Source organism: Pinus tabuliformis, chromosome 5_1 (genome assembly GCF_031772625.1).
Source record: "Pinus tabuliformis cultivar Carrire ecotype Pingquan chromosome 5_1, CPIR1, whole genome shotgun sequence".
Taxonomy (NCBI): Eukaryota; Viridiplantae; Streptophyta; class Pinopsida; order Pinales; family Pinaceae; genus Pinus; species Pinus tabuliformis.
The window spans coordinates 645,712,730-645,739,928 of record NC_142305.1 but is presented as its reverse complement, the minus strand read 5'-3'; positions in this window follow the sequence as shown (position 1 = coordinate 645,739,928).

Below are 27,199 nucleotides of genomic sequence, written 5' to 3'. Positions count from 1 at the left end.
TTCCTCTTATTCATGAGTCATGCTAGAGATTTCAGGTTTCTTACTAGGTGTTTCCATTTTCTTTCTTCGGGGCATCAATTAATGCTAATAATTATTCATTATTCCCTTTGAGTTCCTTCAAACTAATTTTTCAAACCAATCTTATGCAAAATTAAAAAAAAATTACACACTTTTAATTGAATGTATTGTATCTCTATAATTGCGGATTACGACTATCTGAAATCACGTCCTGCAGTAGCCCTTTGAGTCCTCTTTCTAACCCCACAAGTCTAATCAAGATTGGATTCTCCAAGGAGGAGTTATGCCAAATCTCCCATGGTGACCTGATTATAGACTAGTTCAGTAGAGCGAAATTTTATGAAGTTCCACATGTCACTGTTTCGACCTTAGTACCTGAAATTGATATAAGTAAACCTACAGGCCATCCTATTTCTGAAGCTTCCTACTAAATTTCAATCTGATGCTCAGAAAAAAAGTTATAACAATTTTCCCTAGGTCACCTGTTTGGAATGTAATTCGAGAGTCTACAAAAACCCTAACGTCCTCATATCATATCTCCAAAAATATAGCGAGAAAAGATCTAAAATTTGGACCCAAAGTTCAGAACGATTTCGGCTCAAATGGGTTTTTTTTTTTAACTTCTGAAATGTCGTATAAAATAAGTTATAGCGAAAATTCCACGATGACTTATTTGGAGCAGTGAAACCTAGAATCCAAAGCTCTGATACCAAATGTTATGAAACCAACTCACAAAAAGATAGAAAAGATAGATAAATGCCTTAGAAATAAGCCTCTTTGAAGGGGAAACCTCCTTTACATTACAAAAATGAACAATTCTTGGATGATACAAATGAAAAGACCTCCTTTCTATATATATGAGTCTAAGGGGTCATAATATAATCAGAGCCGACATAACAATAATAATGTAAGGGCACAATAATAACAATAGTGGGCTTCTATGGGGAACAATAATAACAATATGGGGACTACATGGGCACAAAAATATAATAATGGGGTTGTACTAATAAAATAAGGGGTTACACTAGTAGTATAGGGACCTAACACACCATCAACATGACTAAGATATAGTTCAAGGGATGCCGACATATGAAAACCAAAACATAAAAAGGGATCAACAGAAACCTTAGGAAACTCTAAAGAGTCACACCGTAAACACACTCAACACGCCTATACATAGTATGTACATAGTGTTACTATGCATGAGATCAAGCATAATATTTCTTTAGGTAAAACCCATTTGTAGGTTGCACCAGTGGAACTCCATCAAAATTGACTAACTCATAGGCCCCTTTTGTAAGAACATGCTTGACAATATATGGACCTAACCACATAGGTTGGAACTTTCCTGCTCCTAACTTATCAAATTTTTGGTCATATAAAAGAACAAGGTCTCCTTCTAAGAAGACATGAGGCTTGACACTTTTGTCGTATTGCGCCTTGATACATATTTATGAGCTTCATTAGCTATAGAGGAATCATGTTGTGTCTCATCTAATCGAGTAATATGTAAAAGACATTCCTCTTCTACAAAAATGGCAAGAAGAATTTCTACAACTAGTTTCAGTAAAAAAATCTCACATTCAATTGGAAGGATTGCTTTCAAACTATAAACCAACTGAAAGGGTGTAAATCATGTAGCATTTCTTACTAAGGTTGAGTATGCCCACAAGGCAGTATAAACAAAAAATTCCAGTCTGATTTATGGATCCCTATCATATGTCGAAGCATAGTTTTGATAACTTTATTGATAGCTTCAACCTATCCATTAGTCTGAGGATAGTAGGGAGTGGAACTTTCATGAGAAATTCCCAACTTAGTGGTTAGTTTAGTCATTATATGATTCCAGAAATTATTTCCATGATCCATAAATATGGCTTGCAGAACACCAAACCATGTGATAACGTGATTGAAAAATAAATATGTAGCCGTTTCGCCAGTGTTGTTAAATGTAGGCATTGCCTCAACCCATTTAGTAAAATAATCTACTGCGACAATGATATAACCATTCACCCCGACCAAGTGAGGGTTGCATGTCATACAGTCGATACCTCATTTCAAAAAAGGTCTGAAAATGATAATAGGATGAAATGGAGTAGGCGGAGCATGGGTCTTACGATCATAAATTTGGCATGCATGACACTTATGGACAATGATAATATAGTCTTGAAAAATGGTAGGCCAAAAGTAACCAACACGTAATACATTTTGCGTGGTAGCATAACTAGATAAATGGCTGTCGCATGCCCCTGATTGGAATTCATTAAGGATTTTCTCAGCCTCCTCATGCATAATGCACCTTTGTAAAATAATATCAATACCGCATCAGTAAAGAGTTTTTCAGATAATGATGTAATTCTTAGCTTGGTATTGAATACATTGCTGCTCGAAGAGAGAGGTATCAGATTAGAAAGTTGGGGTCTGGATATATATCAAAATGTATCCATACTGCAAGTTAGATAACAAAATTAGGAAAAATGACTCGTCAAGGATAGAATCATTAGATGTTGATTCAGAGTCAGAGGAAGGAAGGTCGCACATAAGCTTAGCGGAAAACAAGGATTTATTTTCTTGGATTTGATGAATTCCAGGCCAAACTCTTGTAGGGTGATGATCCATTTAGAGTATTTCCCCCCTAGAAATTGACATGACAAAATGTGTGTCATAGTGTTGCAATTTGAAACAACCGTAGTTTTCCAAAGCAAGATGTAATAGTGAAACCTTTAAAAGGCTTGAACCACCGCCAAAAACAACTTTTCTACATGGATATACCTGATTTCAGTATCATTGAGATTTCGAATCAGATAATATATGGGATGTTCTATCCCTACATCTTCTTCCTGAACCAATACCATTATTATAGTAGAAATTGTAGCAGTGAGATAGAGGAAATAATCATGCAGGTAATCAAGGGGATATAAGAGAGATGCCTAAGCCAATACATCTTTTAGGGCATCAAATACTTTCAAAGCAGCGCTGTCCCAATGGAAGGGAACCCATTTTTTAAGAAGAAGAGTGAATCCTTTGGTCAACTCAGTGTAATTAGGGATGAACCTTCGTAAGAAGTTAGCTTTCTCTTGAAGTCGTTGAAGTTGAATGAGTGAAGAAGGTGCAGGCAGGTCGATGATTGCATGTACTTTCAAAGGATCGATACAAATTCCATTTTTTGAAATAAAAAAACCAATAAGTTGACCAAAACTACACATTTATGTGGATTTAGTAAAATATTATAGTTTCTACACCATAAGAAAATGGCCGTAAGATGCATTGGGTGATCAACTCGATACTTAGAATGAGCAGGAAAATCATCTAAATAAGGTTGCATGATGTGTTTAGTATCGTGAAAAGTGTAATCCATTGCCCATTAAAATGTGGCCCCAACATTATTTAGACTAAATGGGAGTTTCTAGTAGGAAAATGTACCCCAGGGACAAATAAATGAAGTTTTAGGTTGATCCATTGGGATAATGTTGATTTGATTATACCCAGAGAAATCAGCAATGAACGAATAAATTTCACAGTCCTCTTAGTCATCAAAAATATTTTTGATAAATGGGGTTGGATAGTTTTCCTTTGGAAAAGCAAGATTTACATCCTGATAATTGACACATACACAAATTTTCCCCTATTTCTTCATGATAGGGACAATATTTGACACTCAATCGATTAGAGGAATGGGGTAGATGAAACCAATGCGAAGGAGTTTTTCAACTTCACTCTTTATCGCAGAAGCCTTCTTTGGATGCACCAGATGGAGGCATTATCAGGATGGTTTAGCATCATGATATGTTTTAATCTCATGCACCACTATATTTGGGTCAATACCTGGAATTTCCTCATAGGTCTAGGAAAAGACATCATGAAACTCCTAAAATAGGGCTTTATAGGTCTCAATCTCAGATGGAGAGAAAGACAAACCAATGTGTATATTTTTTAAAATACTCAGTTTAATAGAGATATCAAAAGGTATATTGTCTCTTTGATATTCAAAATTATTTTCAAATTCAAATTCGTGAATGGAAACAAAATTTGTAAAAGAATCGATAATGTTGGGTAGATATATATCATTGATATTATCCTCAATGGAATCTGGTAAGGAGGAACAATGGTATGATCATCCCAAGGCAAATCATCTGGCATTATGATCTCCATGGTGCTCCCATTGATAGAGAATATTGAGAGAATGGATTAGAATATGTTCCATAGTCCAATGATCAATCGAACCAATTTATCGAAGAGAATTTGTGGACCAAATAAGATGAATAGATGGCTTCGTAATCAAGTTCAATGGGGCAAAGCAATATTCGGTCGCCAAAACTATGGATGCTAGTTTCATCTAGTACAATCCATGGATTAGTTGGGATAGTAGAAGATGATATCATATTGATATAAGAAACCAAAGACAAGCTGTCAAGAAGCGGAGGAGGAGGAAGTGAAAATATTCCCATGGGTGAGGAATCCTTCAGTAGTCTAACCCCTACATGCTTATAAGAATGTAGAGTTTCCCCTACAAGTGGGACACTTCCAGTAACATGAGAATCAGAGGCGAAGAAGGTGAGTTGGTTAATGGCCATAATCTCACCCTTATGAGGAAAGGAGATCATATAGAAACAAGTCAAAGTGACTGAGTCCATGGCATAAACCCATGTGCGACCCAATAAAAGATTATAATCAAGAGGTCTGTCAATAAATTCCACTTCTATGGATACAATTTTGCCCCCTAATTCTACTTGTAAGGAATTCTGAATATCACAAGTCTTATATGTTCTCCCTTCAAAAGATTTCAATGTGGTAGGTGTCTGACTCAGTTGAGGAGTGCCAATCGCTTTCCAATAAGACATACACATGATACAGGTCAACGCTCCCTTATCCACAATACAACGATGAATGTTCTTACTATGAACGATGACCTGGATGATAAAGGCCAATTGAGTTGGAAGGTGAGGGGTATAGTTTTCATGATTGAAAACAACTAGGTTGGAATATGAAGGATCCACACATCGATAGATGAAAGGAAAGACTTTTTCTACGAAGGGTAGTCTTACAACACCTCAAGGGTTGACATAGCTGATAGAGACTAAGCCAAGTATTCAACTACGTTATAATTTTGAGCAGCCCTGGGACAAGGGTTGAAAGAAGATTTATGAATAATTCCCTTCGGAGGCTTGATATTTAATTCCATAAGAATCATGGGCAAAGAAGGATCGAATGGAGGTGATGTCGAATTGGTAGGTTGATCAGTAGCTTGACTCTTCAGAGGATTCGCATTACCATAGTCCTTGTTCTGAGTAGCCACCATAACATTAGATTTATGCTTCATGGAGGAAAGCATTAAAACTGTGTTAGAGGAAGAATGGTCTCGAGTAACCATGTGGGTCTCTTGATTGGGAAACAGGTCAATCAATACAATAGGAGAAGTGAAGGATTTCATAAATTGGTTGACTTTTGCACAATGAGGACAATCATGAGTAAAGTGCTCCTCGTTGCAAATCAAGCATGGGTAGCGAGGCTTTCATTTCTCATAAGAGGAATGATTTGTCTTTTTATCCTGTGGTGAAGAATATTTCTTCTTTTTTCATTTTCTTTTCTTCTTACTTGGTTTTTGTTGATATTTTCCTTTATTAGATGAAACAATATTTATCTCGGAAGAAGAAGTTATAAGAGGATTAAATGAATATTTTTGGGCAGAAGCAGTGAAAGTAGCACCATATGGTTTACTCACAATGTATGAATTGGAAGAACCAATAATTCCATCAACAACATGAGATTATTTACCAGAAGTTGGAGGAACAACGTTTGAAGGTCTCGAAGTATCTGGTATCTTTTCATAGAGCATGCTAGATTGGGTATGGATGAGGTCCAAATACCGAGCACGAGCAATCACTTGCTCTTCAGTCATGACCCCGCCTTTAGTTACATCTTTTGTGATAGATGGAAATAGGGATTTAATGAACCATTCAACTAATAATTGATTAGGACCATAGGTTTTAACCAACCGACGATGACACCACCACTCATGAATGTGATTTGAGATGTGAGTGGCTTTAATTTTTTTAAAGTTTGTCAAATTTTTTGTTCTAGTTTCATAACAGATGGGAAATTGGAAATGTCCAAGGAAGGTGGTAGCTAAGGAACTAAAATTGTGAAATGAAGCTCGAGGTAACTCAATGTACCATTTAGAAGCGGTAGCTATAAGAGTACGTTGAAAAAGACGTAATCAGATGGAATCAACATTAAGGGAGTTCGATGAACACCATAGATGATACGTCATGACATGGGTTGATGGGTCTTATCCAGGACTCCCATTGAACTTTGGGATATCATAAGGAAATTTGGCAGGAATTATCAGCCACCAAGGAGAATGAGCGATTGGATCGTTGGTGAGCCAAGTCAAGTCTGAAAATTCGAGATTCACCATAAAATGTAACTACTGGTTGAAATCTATTGGGGGATAGCTTGGATAAGAAGGAATAGCTTGAGAAATAGGTACTTGAGTTCCTGAATAAGAAGGGCTATGATAAAGAGGAACCTGGGCACCAAAATAAGGAGGATTTGGGTAACCAGCATAAGCGTAACCTTGTTGACTAGCTCCCAGATAACCATGAAAAGGATGTAATAGATGGGTTTGGATATGTTGGCCTTGGAAAGGCACTTGAAGAACACCTTGATAAGGTATATATTATTTCCCCACAAAATTTTCATCATCTCGACATAAGGTGGATTCGATTGAGGTTGTGACATGCTATACACATTCTATCTTACTGGAATTTAAGGAGTGCATTGCCCAAGTGGTTGAGACTATAAGGTACCTTGTAAAGGTTGGGTAAGTGGAACCTGAGGGGTATCAAACACCGATAGAATAGGTTGAGATGAAAAAAATCCTGTAAACATTGACTTACATGTATTTGAGCTTGTTGACGTATAGATTTATTGGTAGGAGTTTGAGATGAAGATGACATAGTTTGAGGATTCAACAATCGGTCCCAAAATGAATCAACTTGAATAGGAAAAGTAGGTTTCCAAACACTGGAAACCATCCTAGGATAAGCAGGATTATAATAAGGTTGATTACCAATTTGAGGTATACAAACAATAGGTTCCCCCTTGCCATAGGAGGAGGGGATGATGGAGGCAACTGCAACCCAGATGGAGGGCACCCAACATAAGGAGAGTTAGGATGTTGAATATAAAATTTTCCACTAACATAAATGTGAACCCACTGTTGAAATGTATGTGTAGGTGGAGAAGAAGGAGAAAGTCGAGTAGTGTTCATAAGATAAGTATCAGATGAATTATCGAAATGGATGCCATGGGAGAGGTCCAAGGAGTGGAAGTTGTACCAGAGAAGGTACCAGATAAAGACTGATAGCTAGGTGGGGTAGACGGGTAACCATACATATGTGCCTTTGGTGATGTTTCAAACATGGATGATGAAGCAACATTTGATGTGCAACCAGAGTGGTGGACACGAGCTGGGAGGTAAAATTAGATCCAGTCATGGTTAACAATCCTAATGAATATTTCCACGATAAATCCGTGGATGAGTCAAGAGAATCAGGTAAGAGAGTTTGTGTTGGAGTCTGAAGAGGAGAAAGAGGATGTATCTGATAAAAATGGATATCACCCCAATGAACAGGAGTATAAGGATGAGTCTATTCTGGTGGGATTTCTTCAATACTCACAAGTCCATATCGAAGAGGTTCATTGTCAGGTCCAAGATATATGGTTGGAGGTTTTTTCTAAGAAAAAAGAAGAGAAGGGGAAGGTCTTGAAGTGACAGGTTAGGATGGCTAAGGTTCCTCAGGTTCAACAACCTTAGGAAATAAAGTTTTTGACTCAAGAAATTCAGGTTCAATAACCTCAAGAAATAAGGTTTCAGGGACTTCTATTTCGATTGTGTTAGATTCATTTTCAAAAGTACAGGTAATCTTGGGCTCAATAATCAAAGGGAAAGATGAATCTAGTTGATTAGATTCAGAAGGAGGGCCAAAAGTAGTTCCAAATTTACCGATTCATTAGTTTGCATCTTCTTATTCTTCTGATGACAACGAGAGTAGCCTATAGTGGAAGAGGAGGCTTATTTTGCATTCTACACAAGTGAAAAAGTGGGCGATTTTGTTCTTCCACGTTGGTTGATAAATTTTATAAATTAACACAAAAATAAATAAAAAAGAGGGTAATCTAGGCATAGAGGATTACCAAGAAACCACGGACTATAATATACACCTTGGTGAACCAAGGAATTAATGTAGGTGCAGGAAATATTGACGAATGTTATGTTTGGTGTATCATGGTACACAAGGTGTCTGACTCGGTTACCTATGGTGAGGATAGAAACCTATAGGGGACTTCCAAAATATACTCGATGGTATGAGGAAGTGCAATTTGTACTAGTGTTGTCTAATGTGTAATCGTTTGATGAGAGTGTTCCCATATACTTTATGTGTGTGGAAAACTTTCCAATATACCTAATGATATGTGGAGAATGATCCTATAAAATCACATATGTGGAGTGATATTTCACCCCTGGCATACAACGTTGGAAAAAAATGATAGCTCCTGCATTTAATGACGCTGGAACATGTCTCTAGCCTATACCTCTAAATGTTTGTGTTAATGTTACAAATTCTCCTTAGGTTGATTCAATAAGCTTTAATGCTTATCTTTAATTAAGTTTCAGTTTTGGGGCTCACCATGAATGTCACCTAAATATCCTAAAATGAAAACTAGCATGAGGAAATGAAATCATTCTCATTCAATGAAAATCTATCTAAGGAAGGGAAGAGACAAAGAGTATGCAATAAACAATATGCATCAAACAATGTGCAAAATGCAATTCCCTTTTAAATGCAAATATTCCAATTTTGATACACACAGAAAACCCTAAATGCCAATGCATAGATTTTTCTTCTCAAGTCACTTAATTTTTGAAAATTAAGAAAACTAAGATGCAAAGGCTAATCATTGATTCAAACAAGATTTTTAGAACGATGACTAGAACACCAATTCATCTAAGCACTCAATAATAAAAAACAATTAGTTTGCAAAATATCTAATGATAAGAACAAAGGAAAATATAAACAAATCCTTACCAAAGGTACTAAAAACGAAATCAAGCCAAATGGAGGCTTCAGAGAGACCACAAGACACTCAAAGTATCAAGGAATAGAAACTGGAACAAGGTTGACCAAAGAGAAAATCAAGAAAAAAGAAAACTTGTTTATGAATAGGGGAAATTGCAAGTGGAAAGGAGGCACCAGTTCCATGCAACACAGGCACATAGAAGGCTTAGTTAGGGTGCAACACTCTATCACAAGACTAGAGGGTGCGTTTGTATAGGGATGTAAATTTCTAACAGAAGGATTGTAATTGTGATTCAATGAAAAGTATTCCTTGGTTTGTTCTTGACTGAATAAGATAATAAAGGTAAGACAAGCACAATGGACAAAGAAACCACCAAGGGAATACATTGTTCCCCAGTATAGTCGCCAATTTGTTATGTAGAATCTAGGACTACGGACATGAGTATCTTCCCTAGGCCTAGTGGACTAACCTAGAACAACATAAAGAAAAAGGGACTAATGTTTTTCTTAAAGTAAATAGATAATGAGATGAAGTAGCCCCAAGGGCTAGTTCAGTTCGTCAAAAATCAGTGCCTCACCATCGGGAGGTCACAGGGTCCAATCTCCCCGAAGCCCTTAGGGTCAGGCCTTGCTAGTGGGCTGCGGGGCTAGATTCCCTTTAGGGTCGATCAACCCATATTTTTCCATGGACGTAGCGCCACCCATTGACCAGGGTGTCCGTGAACCATAGCCTAAAAAAAATAATTTAAAAAAAGATAACGAGATGAAGCCTAACTGAAATCTATCATATGCTTCACTCCTTCTTTGAATTGAATGCTACAATCCTAGCTCCAATCACTATAATTAGAACCTACATAGTCATATAACACAAGCCAACGATCCACGAAATCTATGCAACATCATCTAATAAATTTATTTAATAGATCAATATGGCATTGAAATATATGAAACCATAACATCATATATAGTAAAATAAAGGACTCTTTGCATTAATAGAAATGGAGTGAGCTACAACCAAAAATAGGTGTTGATCTTGTAGAAGAGCTCCTCCAAGTTGACTTGTCCTTTCCTTGTCACAAAGTGCACCTCTAATCACCCTAATGCATAGAATGATATCTCTCACATCAGAAGCATAAGGGTAGAATCACTCTCCAAAAGCCAAACCCTTGCCTATGGATGGCAGTGAATATATAGGTGAAGGAGGTAGTTCATGAATTCTTATCCTTTTACCAATCGAGGCTTGAGATCCACTCTTAATGGGAGAATGAGCTCAAGGGATAAGGGACGAAAAATCCAAGGTAGGATAGGATAAGATTCGAGACATTTATATGAGTTAAATGGTTATAATAGATCCTGGAAGCTTCTGGAAGATGAAGCTTTGGGATTCTTTTTTTTTTCCCAAATTTCTAGAATCAACATACCCCCAATGCTGAGCAACTTTTTGGTGATCAACGCAAGTCCATATTAGGGAAAACTGGTAGTAAGCATTGGCTAATAAGAGGACAGGGTGTGTTGGTACTTAAAATGACTGAAACAAGTTTCTTTCAGGAAGAAAATCAAGGTTTAGAATGAGTCATGCTTAAGGATTTGTGCAAGGATGATGAAAATGGCTCAAAGGATGTTGATTGATCCAATTGAAGGCCTATTGACCAGATGTGACAAAATGGCCTATAACAATATCTAACATTTCTTCACTGCAAGCGAGTGTTGAAAATGCAACAAGAAAATCTTAATTTAATTTTGTCCTTGAATTAAACTAGGAATTAAATTGTAATATTAGTTCTCATAGCAACTTGTACTAGTTAAATAAGATAATTTGACATAGTTGTCTCAGTTAATTCGAGTTGGGAGTTTATCTAGAGTCATTTAGAGTGGTTCCTAAATTTTAGGGGTCCAGATTGAGTTATTTTGAGTTGTAATTATTTAATTCAGATTAACTAAGTTAAATTCAGTTAAACTAGTTCCAACTAATGGAGGAATTAGTGGGAGATCCAGTAGTGGGTTGTAACCTGTAGTAGTTGGGTGTAACCAACACTGCTCAACCAGTAAACTAAATATTCACTCATAATTAACTCATGCATGTTAGATCAGAGAAAGATCCAGTTGAGATTAGAGTTCAGGGACAATGTACTATTAATTGTATAATCATTCGAATTGTTTAGGTGGTGCATGCAATCAGATGAAGGCCTATGATAGATTGTGTAGTTGTTAGCACTCCATAATTTTCCTAGGCTGAGGAAGAAAACTACAAAGGTAACCACAAAGAACTTTTAAATATGGGATCTAGCCCTTCCAGCTTCAGAGAGGGCTCTCTCTGTCTAATTTAGATTTCTATTTTTAAGATCTTAGGCTAGCTGTTAAAATTTGAGGTGGGTTTTTCAAAAATTTTATTGAAAGATGCTGGAAAAGTCCATTGGACATGGAGTCATAAACTTTTAAGTAATCAAGTACAAAAATGTCAGAGTAGCTGTAATAGGACAGTGTAGGAAAACTCTTGGATCTTATAGAGTGCTTGTGGTGTGAATAAGATGAAAAATATTTAATTTCAATTAAATATAGAGCATACACCGATGAATTCTATACTTAATATCAAAAAGAGAACATTGATATTGTTAACAATACAGAGAAGAGTACACTTAAGAAAATTCAACCCTTAATCTTCTTGAAATAATAAGGAGGGAAAAATCATATGGAAAATGAGAAAAAGAAACAATTTTACATCAGAAAGAACATCACTAATTGCTTGACATAGGAATCCTGGAACAAAAATTTCTCTGTCTTTCTGTAAATTGATCACTTTGAGTACAATCCACGACTTACATTAATGTAGAGCTCTTTTCTTCATACATAATCCAACCCTTACTAATTATTATTACAAAATATTTATAGACTTTCTATTGAACTAACTTTAGATTCCAAAAAGGAATTGATTACAAAGTAATATCTAACTAAGATAGAGATATTTCTGAAACAAAACTAGAAAATAGGAATTCTAGACAAATTCAGATGTTTTGTTAAATCTTTGAAGGAAGTATGTTGCTGAATGTATCTATTTTCCTGGCTCATTGTTTCTGTTTTGTGCCAAAGTTGTAGGTCTTTTGTCTATCCTCATTTGACCAACTCTAGTAATTGGTCCCATTTCTCTTCACCTGGGATAGAAAAAATCACCATGTTTCTAAATCTTTCATCTACCTCAGTGTATGTCTGAAAAGTTGGTGTATTCAAAACCAAATGATGAATCTCATGTTGAATGTTTAAATCAACCTGTAGGCCATCTAGAAATGCTTCTCCATTGATAACACCCTTTGCCTTTGAAAAATTAGATGCATCTGCAACTATGTTGCATAATTGTTCCTAGTAATTTTCTAGTGGAACTAATTTTCCATTAGAGTTTCTTAACAAAGAAAACTTCTTATTAAATCTCCTGACTTGTAGTTCCAATTCCTTGCACTTATTCTCCAACTGCACCATAGGATTCTTCTTATTCAAAACTCTTTTGACTTCCATCATTGTCTCTGTACTATCCTCAATATTCAGCTCTTCAAGTTCATCTTTAGTTTTGGATTTTAGTATTCTTATAATTTTCTGTGCTTCTTCTAGCCTATGTTCAATATCAACTTTGGTTTTTCCACTGTTGCTTTCACTCTTTGTACCAATTCTTCTTGTTCAAAAATGATTTGAATAGATGGCCACAACTCAGTAACGTTTGCATTGATATTGTGCCAAATTATGCATTTGGCTTCTAGAAACATCTGAATAATGATAGATTAATCTTCATACTTCTAAATTTGTTGAATCAATTTGAAATTCTTTTGCACTTATACCAAGTATGCATTGTCTTCCTTAATATTGTCTTCTTCCATCTTGGTGAGTGTTGCCATTAATTTATACACTTCTTTATTTGTCAATGATAATTCCCCTAAAGCTTGAGCTATCTTGTTTGAGGAATCTAAAACTGATGCATGTGTTGTTAGCTATGTTAAAGTACCTACTGGTTATGTTCCTAGTGTCTCTCATTGCTCTTTTTCTTTTAGTAATGCTTCCATATCCTGTTCCATTTTCTGGATTTGCACATTTTGCTCCACCACTATTTTGAACAATTTTTCTTTCTCCCTCTCTAAACTGGTGACTTCCTTAGCTTGAGGGTGTTCTGTAGTTGGGAGCTTCAGTTGTTTCATGAGGGATTTAATATTTGCATTCTTGTTCTTGATTATCCCCTTTGCTGCATTGACATCACTGAATCATATCCTTTATTGACAACCAAATCTTCTAATGTCTTAATCCTGGTGTCTTTGGCTAGAGAAGACATTCTCTTAATCTTCATCTGTGAGTGCATATTATTTAAAGAAACCTGCAATTTAGAAGAAACCATAGCCGAGATGGTTATATTATAATAGACCATCTCTCCTTCTTTCTTATGCAAATCGATCTGATCGATTGCATGAATCTTCTTAGTATCAACTGAAAATATGGATGCTTTATAATATTCAACACTTTTAGGAGCTGCCACTTTGGGTTCCAAAAAGGCCATTTTTAACTAAGCCTTTTCTAAGTCAAATAAAGACAACATCCTATGTTGAGTGGTGGCAATTTGTTTCTAGAATTCTGAGTATGTTGAAGCTTTGAGAGCTCCATTCTTCAATTTGATCTCCATGTACCTTGTAAAAATGCTTTGTTTTGGTGGAACTTGAGAGGTAGAGGAGATATGAGTCTCAGTTTTCTCTTCTACATATGGGAGAGAGGTGGTAGGAGTGCCTATTAAAACCAAATTATTTTTCTCCTGTGCATCCCTTTCTTTTGAAGATTCTTCTTGAATAGTGATCACGTAAGGATCAATCTTACTATTGTTGGGAAACAATGATAATACTAAGAGGGGGGGGGGGGGGGGGGGGGGGGGTAAATCAATATTAAGGCTAATTTTTACTTCGTTATGCCAGTTAAATTTTCTTATTTAAAATTGGCATCCAAACATATAATTGGAAACAATATAAACTCAACACATACACAAACAAACCATAAGAATCATACACATAGACACAATGTTTTTCACATGGAAACCAATTTCGAGAAAAAACCACAAAGCTTGTTGTTATTGATGTAAGTTAAAAGAACCTACTTTATTACATCAATTTGTTTTGTGATCACCCACTCACATGAAGCACCAACTCCCATTTATTGTTTTCTAGCACCGACTAGTAGGAAGCACCAACTCCCTCTTGTTGTAGACACTTGTCCAGCTTACCAGAAGCACCATGTGAGGCAATGACCTCATGGATTTTTTGCAAGTGCCAACATGCATCTCCTTGGATTTTTGCAAGCACTAACTTGCAAGAGGCACCAACCCCCAAGCCTTCTCAAGCTCCACTAGAGATTGAGGAACCAACTTCTTAACTATAGGCACCCACCCACACTCAAATATGAACTGGTTGTTCTCTGTAGTTTGGCATCTACTCTTCCTAATAACAACTTTGATTTCTGTTCAATATTCTGCACTTCGCAGCACTCAACAACTCTGTTCAGCAGCCCATGTGATCTTCTCAACAACAATCACTCTAATCCCTCTACTCTCTGCTCTCTTCCTAATAACAACTTTGATTTCTGCTCAATATTCTGCACTTCGCAGCACTCAACAACTCTGTTCAGCAGCCCATGTGATCTTCTCAACAACAATCACTCTAATCCCTCTACTCTCTGCTCTCAATAACACTCACTCTTCTCTCTACCTCTTGCTTTACACAACACGGGTTTGACTCTTGGCCTTGCTTCACATTGCACATGATCAACTCTTGGGCTTATGCTCTCAAAGGCACACACTCAACCTTACTCACTCAACACAGGCTCCTCTACCTTTTTCTCAGCACATAGGCACTTCAGGTCTTACATACACAACATAGGCACTTTCAGCCTTACACACAACACATAAGCAACTTCGGCCTTTACACATAGACCACACAGGCACCTTCGACCTAGCACACAGAGTGCTACTCTTAGGGTCTCTTTTATTTTACTAAGACATTGTCAGCCTTTACACATAATTGGCTCTCACTTAGCCTCAAATAGTAGTGCAAACACACAAATCTCTTTCCTCTTGGCTCTCATTGGAGAATCTACTGCATTCCCCCACATTTCTCATTAGAGCTCCTGCATTTTGTTCCTCTATTTACTCCTCAATCAATTCTATCACTGTTCTAATTCAACACTGTGCATTGTACCTCAGCATGGCCCTACACTCTATTGTTTGCATCGGTCTTGGTCTCTGCCACTGTATTAATTGAGATTGGGAGCCTAACTAACATTTTCCTACATACTAAGATTTAATTCTCAGTCCACTACAAACTCAAACCAGGCACAATCCTCTCTGTTTGCTGCTCTCCCATCACTGAGACTCTCCATACATGTTCAAGGTTAATAGAGCTTGACAACACTTCAGCATGGCTTCACTATACTTAAGCATGGCCTTTCTATTGACCATTTTACTTGTTGCCTTGTCTCATAGTTTTTTGTTGATCCATATATTATCTTAACTCACTGAGACATGCATCAAAGAACAGGAATAGCTTGTCTCACCTCATGGCATAATCAACACTCTTTCATTAGGATCATGGTCCTTGCCCTTGACCCTATAATCTTTGATAGTCACCATACATTCCCAAGAACAACTCCAATACTCTACATTTAATCCTATAGTTACTGAACCATATGCCATCAATACTCCTTAGTACTCTTGTTTCGAAGCTTTTTCATTGCAACATCACAGTTATGCAACATTGCAAATCGCAGATTGCCAATATCCAATATTCAAGCCCCTTTAGATTTAGCCTCATCAAATATCCACTATAGGACCTAGTTCTATGAATGGACGCCAACCATATTGGATTCCCCTATATCGGTGTTTTTCATTTGTGACCAATATGCTAGCAGCCACAATGCTGTGATCGACGATCTCTGATTTTTAATCTCCTTTTTCTCAACCCTTACTGCACACTTCTTACCATATGATTGAGGGTGGTGACCCTGGGCTTGGTCTTAAGGTGCTAAGTCTTTCAGACTCTTGCCGGGGGCCCTTTTCCTTTGTTAAAGCTCTGTGCCCTTGGTTTCTTGGTTGTTTCTCAACCAAGTGCTAACACCATCAGAGCCCCCTTATTGACATTTTTCACTTGTTGCCCATATGCCAGCAACCACAATCATCAATTTTCAATTGTCGATAGGCCCCCATTTTCATCCCTAGCCTTCGGTTCCATAACACTTTGAGACCACATGCTATCCCGCATCCCGGAAATTTCCAAATTTGGCAAATGTGCCAACCATCACAAACCTCTAATCATCGATTTCCAAAGTGATGTCATCTCATGCCACGTGACATCTTCTAACCAATGACATGTGTCACTAAGATATGGCCCATTAGGCCATTCAAAACACTGAATCTACCTACCATGTGTCCCTCCATACCCTTGCGTCATGATAACATCAAAAGCCACATGTTCCTTATCGGAACCAATAAAATCCTACCATGCGTCCTCATTGGAGCTTACCAGACATTGTCATATGTCCTTATCGGATCTAATCACTAACTTCCATGTGTCCTTATCAGACCCAATCAGATGTCTCCACATGTCCTCCTTGAGGAGAGAGAAAGAGGACCTCCAACCTTTCTTTTGCAATGAATTACTTTGTATTTTCCTTCTTGGCTCTCCCGACAATTTAGCACTATAGGATCAAATCCCTAATTTGTGGGAGTTTTGATATGTGGGACCTCCGATTGCGATCGAAGATTTTCCTAGATCGTCGACATGTGATCACTAATATGGCATGCCCTTCGATATGATGGGACCTTCAATTGGTGATATCACAAGTCACTAATCGACAAAATGTATACATTGTTGCGCTGCACCATTGATCCTCCAATTGTCGATTGCGATTCACTAGGGTCTCATATTGTGATTTGCTGGCACTTATGCATTGAGCCTTGAATATTCTTATCGACAATATGTTGGGACCTCTGATTTCTTATTTCTAAAATGGCTTGGTCTCTGATCTCCAATCTTCGATCTTGCTGCACCTTCTATTTGCGGGACTTGTGATATGCGAGATTCTTCCCCGCTTAAGGCTTTAACATGTTGAACTTCAGCAGGTCATAAATTTTGACCCACAAGTCCATTTATGGACTTCCACATATCATTGGAATTCTCTTCTAGAGAACTTTCCAATGGAAGGGGCTTGATTATCCATTGAGCCCATATGATACCTCAAAATATGGCTCCTAAATACTTGCCAATATTCTGCTCCTAAACTCTCTAGAAAACTAGGAATCACATCCATAATGTGTCCTTAGAATGAGGCCTACAACTCCCATGGACTTCCATCCTATGCCATCACTGTAATCATCATTTTATGGATTTAAATAAGCCTACTACTATGATGATTTTCTACATGAATCTTGTAGCTACCAAGAGATTCCTCCTGAGCCATCACTGCCAACATCTGCTGAAACAAGCATCCAAGCTTGTCTGGTTGACATCAATGCCAACACTCCTGCCAATCAGTTAGGAACTGCCGATTGCCCAACACAATCTAACATGACTGTTGACATCAATACCAACACACTTGTAGATTCCTTCACTAGGCCACTGACCATGCACACAATGCCAATTGTCCAACAATCTCCCCCTTTGGCATTGATGGCAACACACCATCCTTTTCTCTAAGTGATGGCCAAACCTCAAGCTACTTCCACACATCTCATGGCATGAGAAACCAATAGATTTCTTTCCATCACAACTTCTCCACAATTGTTCTCCCCCTTTGACATCAATGGCAAGGGCTACAAGTTGCCTTTCTCTCCCCATGCTCTCACTGAATGTGAGGACTAGAGTCTAGTTGTCGGGATGTGCATTTTGCCTTGAGCACCTCCCTACCAGGACTACCACTGTTGCTACTCCATAAACTGGGAAAATTTGATATGCTCCCCCTGAACATATATTGCCTATGATTTGTCCTTCTAGCTTTGGACACCTTATGGCTGCTGGTTGAGCACTTTTCCACCAATTCATCGTTTGTATCAAAAATATTGATACCCATTATAATTTTCATGGTATTGCTTTTGCTGTAAATACCAATTTATAATGATGCATTTTTTCTTTCCCTTCTTCATTGTTGCTATGGCTTTCGAGACTACTCTCATTTTTTAGCATCTCCTCTTCTCCCCTTGAGATCATTCTCATATAATAGGGTTTGATTTATAGCTCATACCAATTGCACCAAAAGAATGATACAAATGGAACAATGTACATGTAAAACTCTTCTATTTCTTTTCTCAAAAAAAAATGTCCATTTGCACACATGATTTCTCAACATGAGCCCATCACAACCAATTTACATAGCTATACCAATTGAGGGTTAAGTGACATGAAAAACATATACCAATTGTGTTTTATGAACACAAGACTGATGTACATTATTAGCGTACAACTTAAATGGAATAATAGTGTTTCATCAAAGATGCAAACCTTTCCTTTGCTCAAAAATCTTTCTTTCAAAGGCTGCTTATTTGTTGCCTGTTATTGCTTAACAAAGCAACTCCCCCTGAGCCAATGCTCCCTGATCTCTTGCAAAGTTTCCTTGCCTTTGTGTGGGGACTGATCCTATGGACCTGGCATGAATGTGAGCTTCCTTCCATTCCACACTTCCACTGCAGCCCATATTCTTCCCATAACAAGAGATATTGTTGTGTATCCCTCATGTTGGTTGTACTCCACCTTCATCCATCAAATCCACCATTATGTTAATATTCTTGGCCTCTTGCATATAACTTACTCAACCTCCCTTGAGGCCCTTCTCTTCCTTTACTTGAATAGAAACATATGATCTACTCCCCCTGACCAGATCATCCTGTTCCTTTCTCCAGACCTTTAAAGGTCGAGACCTGACAAAAGCATTCCAAACTTGCTCCTTCTTTGCCCCTGTTTGGGTCTTCGCTCGGCTGCACTTGGGTAGAGGAAATTTTCCTTTCAACTCCTCTTTGTTAACGTAGATCCACTTGGAGCCAATCTTCCTTTCATAAGGGACTACTACAAGAGTAGGAGTATCACTATTTTGACTTATTCCTCCTCTATGCACCTTTCTCTGTTGACACAAAGCATTGAAGACATATGAGTATCTTTAAAATCTATTCATTCTCCTTCTATTCAAATCCCGAGTCGCTGCATTTGCATGCACATGTTAAGAAGCATTATGTTTCTTCTCATTTCTGCAAACAACTCTCTTATCCCCGAGATTGCCACTTTTGGAGCATTCAACATGGAATAACATTGGGGTAAAGGAGTTACCTTTTTTGACACCTCTTTTGTCAAAACTCCTCTCAACGAAACCATGCCTTCTTCTAGACTTATTGTGAATTCTTGTGTTTCTTCTACCCAACACATCTTGTTTCCCTATGTGCCATCTACAATCAATGGATTTATGTCCACAATATTGCAAGAAAAACAAAAAACCATAAAAAAGCCTTTGTTGATAGAATTTACCTTTTCTCTGAAGGTTCTGTCATTGAGGAGGAGGGGTCATCTACTGGCTCCTCATGTGCCTTCTATGACTATTTGCATTATTGTCTCACACTCTTCCTTACGGTTTCCTTGCCCTCTTCTGCTGCACTTGATGTTGTTGCTGCTTAGGCTTCTACTATACTTGCAACTGCTTCTTGGGCTTCTGTTGCTCTAGCTATTGTTGTTGCTTCTTCTTCTCTTGCTGTTGTTTCTTTCCTTGTTGCTACTGCTTCTTCTTCTTTTGCTATTGTGGATGTCTCTTTCCTTATTGTTACTGCTTCTTCTTCTCTTGTTGTTGATGCTGTCCAATAACCTCTATTTCTTTGTTGTTTGAACCTTTGAGCTTCTGATATTGAGAGAACTCTTTATTTGACTTCTCTAAGTCATGTCTCAATGAGACTATCTCATTTTGTGGTCTCCCACAACAAGCTCTCTTCTCACTTGACTGATGGGTTAACATCCCAATCAGTTTGCTAGCCTCTTCTTGTTGATAATTTAGTTCAACTAATGATTTTCTCAACTTTCCATTCTCAAGCTCATAGACTTCCAATTTCTCCTCTTGCTTGAGAATTTCCTCTCATAGGTTCTTGGCCTCCTTTAGAGCCAAGGACAACCTATTTCTAGAAAATATCCTTTCATCTGGATCCTTTTCTTCACCACCAGAGGTGTTAGCTTTTGAGCAACATGGTCTCTCTTTTGAGACTTCTTTCTCATCAACAGAAATGTGATGAGCAACAACATTGTTTTGGTTCATTTCTAGAGCAGCAGGGCTCCTAAGGCTTTACTTGACCCTCATGGCTATCTCCACCATATAGACATTACATTTTGTTCAAAACTTCCTTTTTTGACTCACAATTCCTTACTTCATTGGTATCTGACTTAGATAGCCCTCTCAAGATGAACTCCTTGACTTTCTCGTTGTTTTCTCCATTCAAAACAGAGAGCCATATATCACCATCCAAGGGACATCAAGTAATCTTCCATTATAACCTTCCGTATTTCATACCAGAGCTCATGGAATGATCTATCTAAGAATGGAACTTCTTCTGCTGCTAGCCAAACTCCATTAGCCATTATTTCCCTTTGATCTACCTTCTAGTGATTAAGCTATTTATAAAGGAACTTTTCTCTGATACCAATTTTTGGGAAACAATTATAATACTGAGAGGGGGGATGAATCACTATTAAGGCTAATTTTTACTTCCTTATGCCAATTTATTTTTCTTATTTAAACTTGGCATCCAACCATATAACCAACAAAAGTATAAACTCAACACACAAGCAAACAAACCATAAGCATCATACACATAGTCACAAGGTTTTTCACGTGCAAACCCTTTTGTCAAAAACCACAAAGCTTGTTGTTGCTATTTATGTAAGTTAAGAGAATCCACTCTATTACATAAATCTGTTTTGTGAGCACTCACTCACAACAAGCACAAACTCCTTTTTATTTTTAGCTAGCATCGACTAGCAGGAAGCACCAAATCCCTCCTATTGTAGACACATGTCTAGCTTACAAGAAGCACCATGTTATGCAACGACCTCATAGATTTGTTACAAGCACCAACTTGTAGCTCGAATTTTTGCAAGCACCAACTTGCGGGAGGGACCAACCACCAAGCCTTCTCAAGCTCCACTAGATATGGAAGCACCAACTTCTGACTGTAGGCACCAACCCACACACAAATAAGAACTGGATGTTCTCTATAGTTTGGAAGCTACTCTACCTGATAACGACTTTGATTTCTGCTCACTCTATTACACTTTGCATCACTCTGCGGCTCTCTTCAGTAGCCTTGTGATCTTCTCAACATCAGTCACTCTTGGCCCTCTACTCTCTGCTCCTAACAATAGTCACTTTGCTCCTGCCTCTTGATTTCCACAACACAATCTTGGCTCTTGATCTTTCTTCACATTGCACAGGCTCAACTCTTGGTCTTATGCTATCAAAGGCACACACTTAGCCTTACTGACATACCACAGGGTCCTCTGCCTTTTTCTCAGCACACAGGCACTTCAGGACTTACATACATAGCATAGGCACTTTTGGCCTTACACACAGCACACGGGAAACTTTGGCCTTTACACACATGGCACACAAGCACCTTCAGCCTAACACATAGAGTGCTGCTCTCGGGGTATCTTTTCTTCTACTAAGACACTATCAACCTTTACACACATAACTAGCTCTCACTTAGCCTCTAATAGAAATGCCCACACACATAGCTCTTTCCTCTTTGTTGTTACTGGAAACTATGTTGCATTCTCCCACATTTGTCATAAATGCTCCTAGGTTTTGTTCCTCTATTTACTCCCCGATCAATGCTGTCACACTATTCTCATTTAGCACTATGCATTGTACCTTGGCATGGCCCTACAATCTACTGTCTATGTTAGTCTTGGTCTCTGCCACTATATTCATTGAGAATGGCACCTGACTAACATTTTCCTCCATATTGAGATTTAATTCTCAGTCCACTGCACACTCAAACCAGACACAATCCTCTCTGTCTATAGCTCTCCCATCACTGAGACTCTCCATACACATTCAAGGCTCACAGAGCTTGACAAAACTTCATCATGGCTTCATGGTTCTCAGGCATGGCCTTTCTATGGACCATTTTCCTTGTTGTCTTGTCTCATATTTTTCTGATGATCCATCTATTCACTTAACTCACTAAGACAGTCATCAGAGCACAGGAATAACTTGTCTCACCTCATGGCAGGCTCAACACTCTTTCATTAGGATCGTGGTCCTTGCCCTTGCCCCAACGATCTCTGGCAATTATCATACATTCCTAAGACCAACTCCACTGCTCCGCATTCAATTCCACAACTACTAAGCCATACACCATCAATACTCCTTAGTACTATTGTATCAAAGATTTTTCATTGCAACATCATAGTTGTGCAACATTGCAAGCCATTGATTTTTGATCACTGATATTCAATCCATTTTAGATTCAGCCCTCATTGAATGTCCATTATAGGATTGGGTACTGTGATTGGGCGCCAACCATATCAGAGCCCCCTATATCAACTTTTTTCATTTGTGGCCAATATGCTAGCAACCACAAACCTCCAATCACCGATTTCAAATATTCAAGCTCCTTTTGCTCATCCCTTACTACACACTTCTTACCATAGGACAAAGGGCAATGACCGGGGGCTTGGCCTTAAGGCACTAAGTCTTTCAGAATCCTTCTGGCTGATAGGCCACTCTATTTAACCCTACCCTTCGGTTCTATAATACTCTGCGATCGCGTGCTATCTCACATTTCGACAATTTCCAAATGTGGAAAATGTGCCAGCCATCGAAAACTTCCAATCATCGATTTCTGAAGTGATGCCATCTCATGCCATGTGGCATATTTTGACCAGTGAAACATGTCATTTAGATATGGTCCATTAGGCCATTTATAACATCGAAACTTCATACCACGTGTCCCTCCGTACTGTCACATCATGTTGACATCAATAACCACATGTCCCTTATTGGAACTAATCAAATCCTGCCACGTTTCCTCATCGAAGCTTGTCGGACGCTACCATCTAACCATATCAGAGCCAATCACCATCTTCCATGTGCCCTTATTAGAGCCAATTGGATGCCTCCACATGTCCTCCTTGAAGAGAGAGAAAGAGGCCTGCCAACCTTTGTTTTGCAATGAATTATTTTCATCTTTGGTTGTCTTGGTGATTTAACACTAGAGGCTCAAATCCCTGATTTATGGGAGTTCTGCTATGTGAGACTTCCGATTGCGATCGTCAATTTTCCTGGATCGCTGACATGTGATTGCCTATTTTCTTGAATCACTGACATGTGATTGCCGATATGGCATGCCCTCCAATATGTCAGGACCTTCGACTGCTGATAACACAAGTCGCTGATAAGAGAAATGCATACGATGTTCCGTTGCATCGTTGATCCTCCAACCACTGATTGTGATTCAGCAAGACCTCTAATATGCAATTCGCCGGGACCTCTAATTCGTCGAGACCTCTTATTGCAATTCGCTGGGACCCGTACACTGAGCCTTGAATCCCTTGATCGTCAATATGTTGGGAACTCTGATTGCTGATTTATTGGATGGCTTGGCCTCCGATCTCCAATCTCTGATCTCTCTGCACCTCCGATTTGTGGTACTTGCAATATGCGAGATTCTTCTATGCTTAAGGCTTTAACACCCTGAACTTCAGTATGTCATAACTTTTGACCCACAAGTCCATTTCTGGACTTCAACATATTGTTGGAATGCTCTTCGAGAGAAATTTCCAATGAAAGGGGTTTATTAGCCATTGAGACCATATGATACCTCAAAATATGGCTCCAACCTCACTTCCAATCTTCTACTCCTCAACTCTCCTAACAACTAGGAATCACATCCATAATGTGTCCTTAGCATGAGGCTTACAATGCCCATTGACTTTCATCCTGGGCCATCGCTGTAATCATAATTTTATGGCTTTTCAATAAGCCTACTACTATGATGATTTTCTACATGAATCCTGCAGCTACCAAGAGATTCCTCCTGAGCCATCACTGCCAGAATTTGCTACAATAAGCATGCGAGCTTGTCTGGTTGACATCAATGCCAACACTCCTTCCAATCAGTTAGGCACTACCAATTTTCCAACACACTCTAACATGACTATTGACATCAATGCCAACACACTTGCAGATGCGTTCACTAGGCCACTGGCCATGCACACAATGCCAACTGTCCAACTACTATCAATATTTGTGGTGTTCTATGGATCCTTTTTCCTTCTCTTGAATACAATGAAATTTGTAGCCCGAGTTTCTGAATCTATACGGGACATTCTTTTCCTGGGCCTCTTGATTTATTTGTCTTTAGGAATAGGAGTTTGTAAAGAATATTGACTGACTAACTGCTCTTCTGCTTCCTGTAATGTGTTTTCTGCCCATTCCTCTTGGTTTGCATATTGTTCTATCTCTGGCCTGGGTGTGTGTGCATATGGAGTGCTCTTCTGTTTAACCCTCAACTTGGAAATTATCCCTAAGGGATCATAAGACCATGTGAAACTGGGTTTGAATTTCATCTATTTTAAAATTGCCTCCACTTCCTTTGCTACTTCTTTGGTATTCAAAATATAAGGACCTACCCGTGCCTTTAGTTTAAATTGTGCCTTTTTCTTATTGGATACAAAGTGTAATTCATTGATGTTCAACATATGTCTAGCATATTCTAAGGAGAAAATTCTCATTGGAACAAACAATGGTAATCTGTAGGGAGGAAGCTCGCACCCATAGATTCTTATTTCTTTGTAGTTCTAGTATAAATACTAGTCTCCAACCTTTGACTGTTACGAGAGGTGCAAAACTTTCTTGATTTCTGGAGAAATTCTTGGTATAACATCACTGCATAGTAGACATAAAGATGTGTGAAGGAACTTATCGACAAATTCAGTATAAGTATACTATGAATTTCTTCTAACTAGAGAGGTCCAATGAATAGCTAACAATGGGGTGCCTTGCTTATCCATCTCCTACAATTGAAACTTGAATATGTCTGCTTGGTAAAATAACATTAAATAAACCAAAACTAGTTGGTGTTTGAATACACCTTCAAATTTGAACTTCTAAAATTGTTCATGTATGATAACTAATAAATAGTGACTATAATTGAACAAAATCGAAGGCTTCTGACCAACTGAAAAAAAATAATAAAAATCCTAAAACTACCTCATCAAGCCACTGGTCTGTAGGATAACCAAATAAACGAGTAGCCATAGAGATCACTTGTCATGAAAATTTTGGCAAGATAGAGGCAGAATATGGCGGGTTTATTCTGGGCAACTAAACATTTTAAGGTTGGAAGCATTAAAAAACCTGAGCTTGTTGGGTCAAGGTAAGCTTCTTGTACAATTTCATCAATGCATCAATGGAAAATGGATGCATGGGGGTCTGAGGTTTTATCTACAAGGCTTGGAAAATGCTCTCAGGGGAAATGGAAAAGAGGACCTCATTGTTCTGGGCAATCACTTCTTTTTGGCTTGGGAGGTATCTGAGATGACACTAGGTAGATAACTCATGGAATAAATGCGTTTGGGGAAGGTAAACTGGGGAAGGAAAGACTCCCAGATGCTCAAATCATCGCTTTAGTATAACTATTTTTGTTTTTCCCAATTGTGGATGTTGGGTCCCCATAATACTAGTGATTACCCCATTACTATTGTAGTTATACCCCTTATTAATATTGTTGTGCCCCTATTGCCCCCATATTGTTATTACTGTTCCCCATAGAATCCCTCTATTGTTATTTTTGTGGCTTTATATTATTATTGTTAGGTCGGCTGGATTATATTATGACTCCTTAGACTCCTATATATAGAAAGGAGGTTTTGTCATTTGAATCATCCAAGAATTTTTCATTTATGTAATGTAAAGGAGGTTTCCCCCTCGAAGAGGCTGAATTCTAAGGCGTTGATCTATCTTTTCTATCTTTTCTTGAGTTGGTTTCATAACATTTGGTATCAGAGCTTTGGATTCTAGGGTTTCGCTGCTCCAAACAGGTCGTCATGGCATTTTCGCTATAACTTTTTTCTATGATGTTTCAGAAGTTGAAAAAAAAACCCATTTGAGAAGAAATCGCGCTGAACCTCGGGTTCGAATTTCAAAGCTTTTCGCGCTATATTTGCAGAGATATGATTTGAGGAAGTTGGTCTTTTTGCAGACTCCTGAATTACATTCCAAACAGGTGACCTGGGGAAAATCGTCATAACTTTCTTTCTGAGCATCGGATTGAAATTTCGCAAGAAGTTACAGAAAGAGGACGGACTGTAGTTTTCTTGTATATATTTTTCAGAGTCAAAGGTCGAAACAGTGACACGTGGAACTTCATACAAGTTCGCTCTACTGAACTAGTCTACAATCAGGTCACTGCGGGAGATTGTGCATAACTCTTTCTTGGAGAATCCAATTTGGATCAGACTAGTAGCATTGGAAAGAGGACACAGAAGGCTACTATAGGTGACAATTTCAGAACTGTATGATTCGAAATTACAGAGATACATCAGATTCAATATCAGGCTTCTACAAAGTGAAAAAAGGTGGTTAGTTTTTTTTTAAATTTTTGCGTAAGCTTGGTTTGAAGGAATTCAAAGGGCATAGTAAATAATTATTATCGGTAATTGATGCCCCGAGGAAAGAAAATGCAAACACCTAGTAAGCAACTTGAAAGCTCTAGCATGACTTATGAAGAAGAGGAAGAAATGCAACATGATATAGCAAAATTACGAGACCAAGTGCAACAAGTGTCACTTGCACAAAAAGGAACAGAATCTAAGATGGATGGTTTAAAGAAAGATGTAGAAGCTAAGATGGATGGTTTAAAGAAAGGCGTAGAAGCTAAGATGGACGATTTGAAGATAGATTTGAAGACAGACATGGAAGAATTGAAGAAGTTGCTACAAGAAAGGGTCACTAATGGTGAAAGGGTATTAAAGGAAACTCATGATGAGAACAAAAGAAATGTTAATCATGATTCCATAGACTCTAATGTTGGATCGAAGACCCACCATATTCCAAAAATC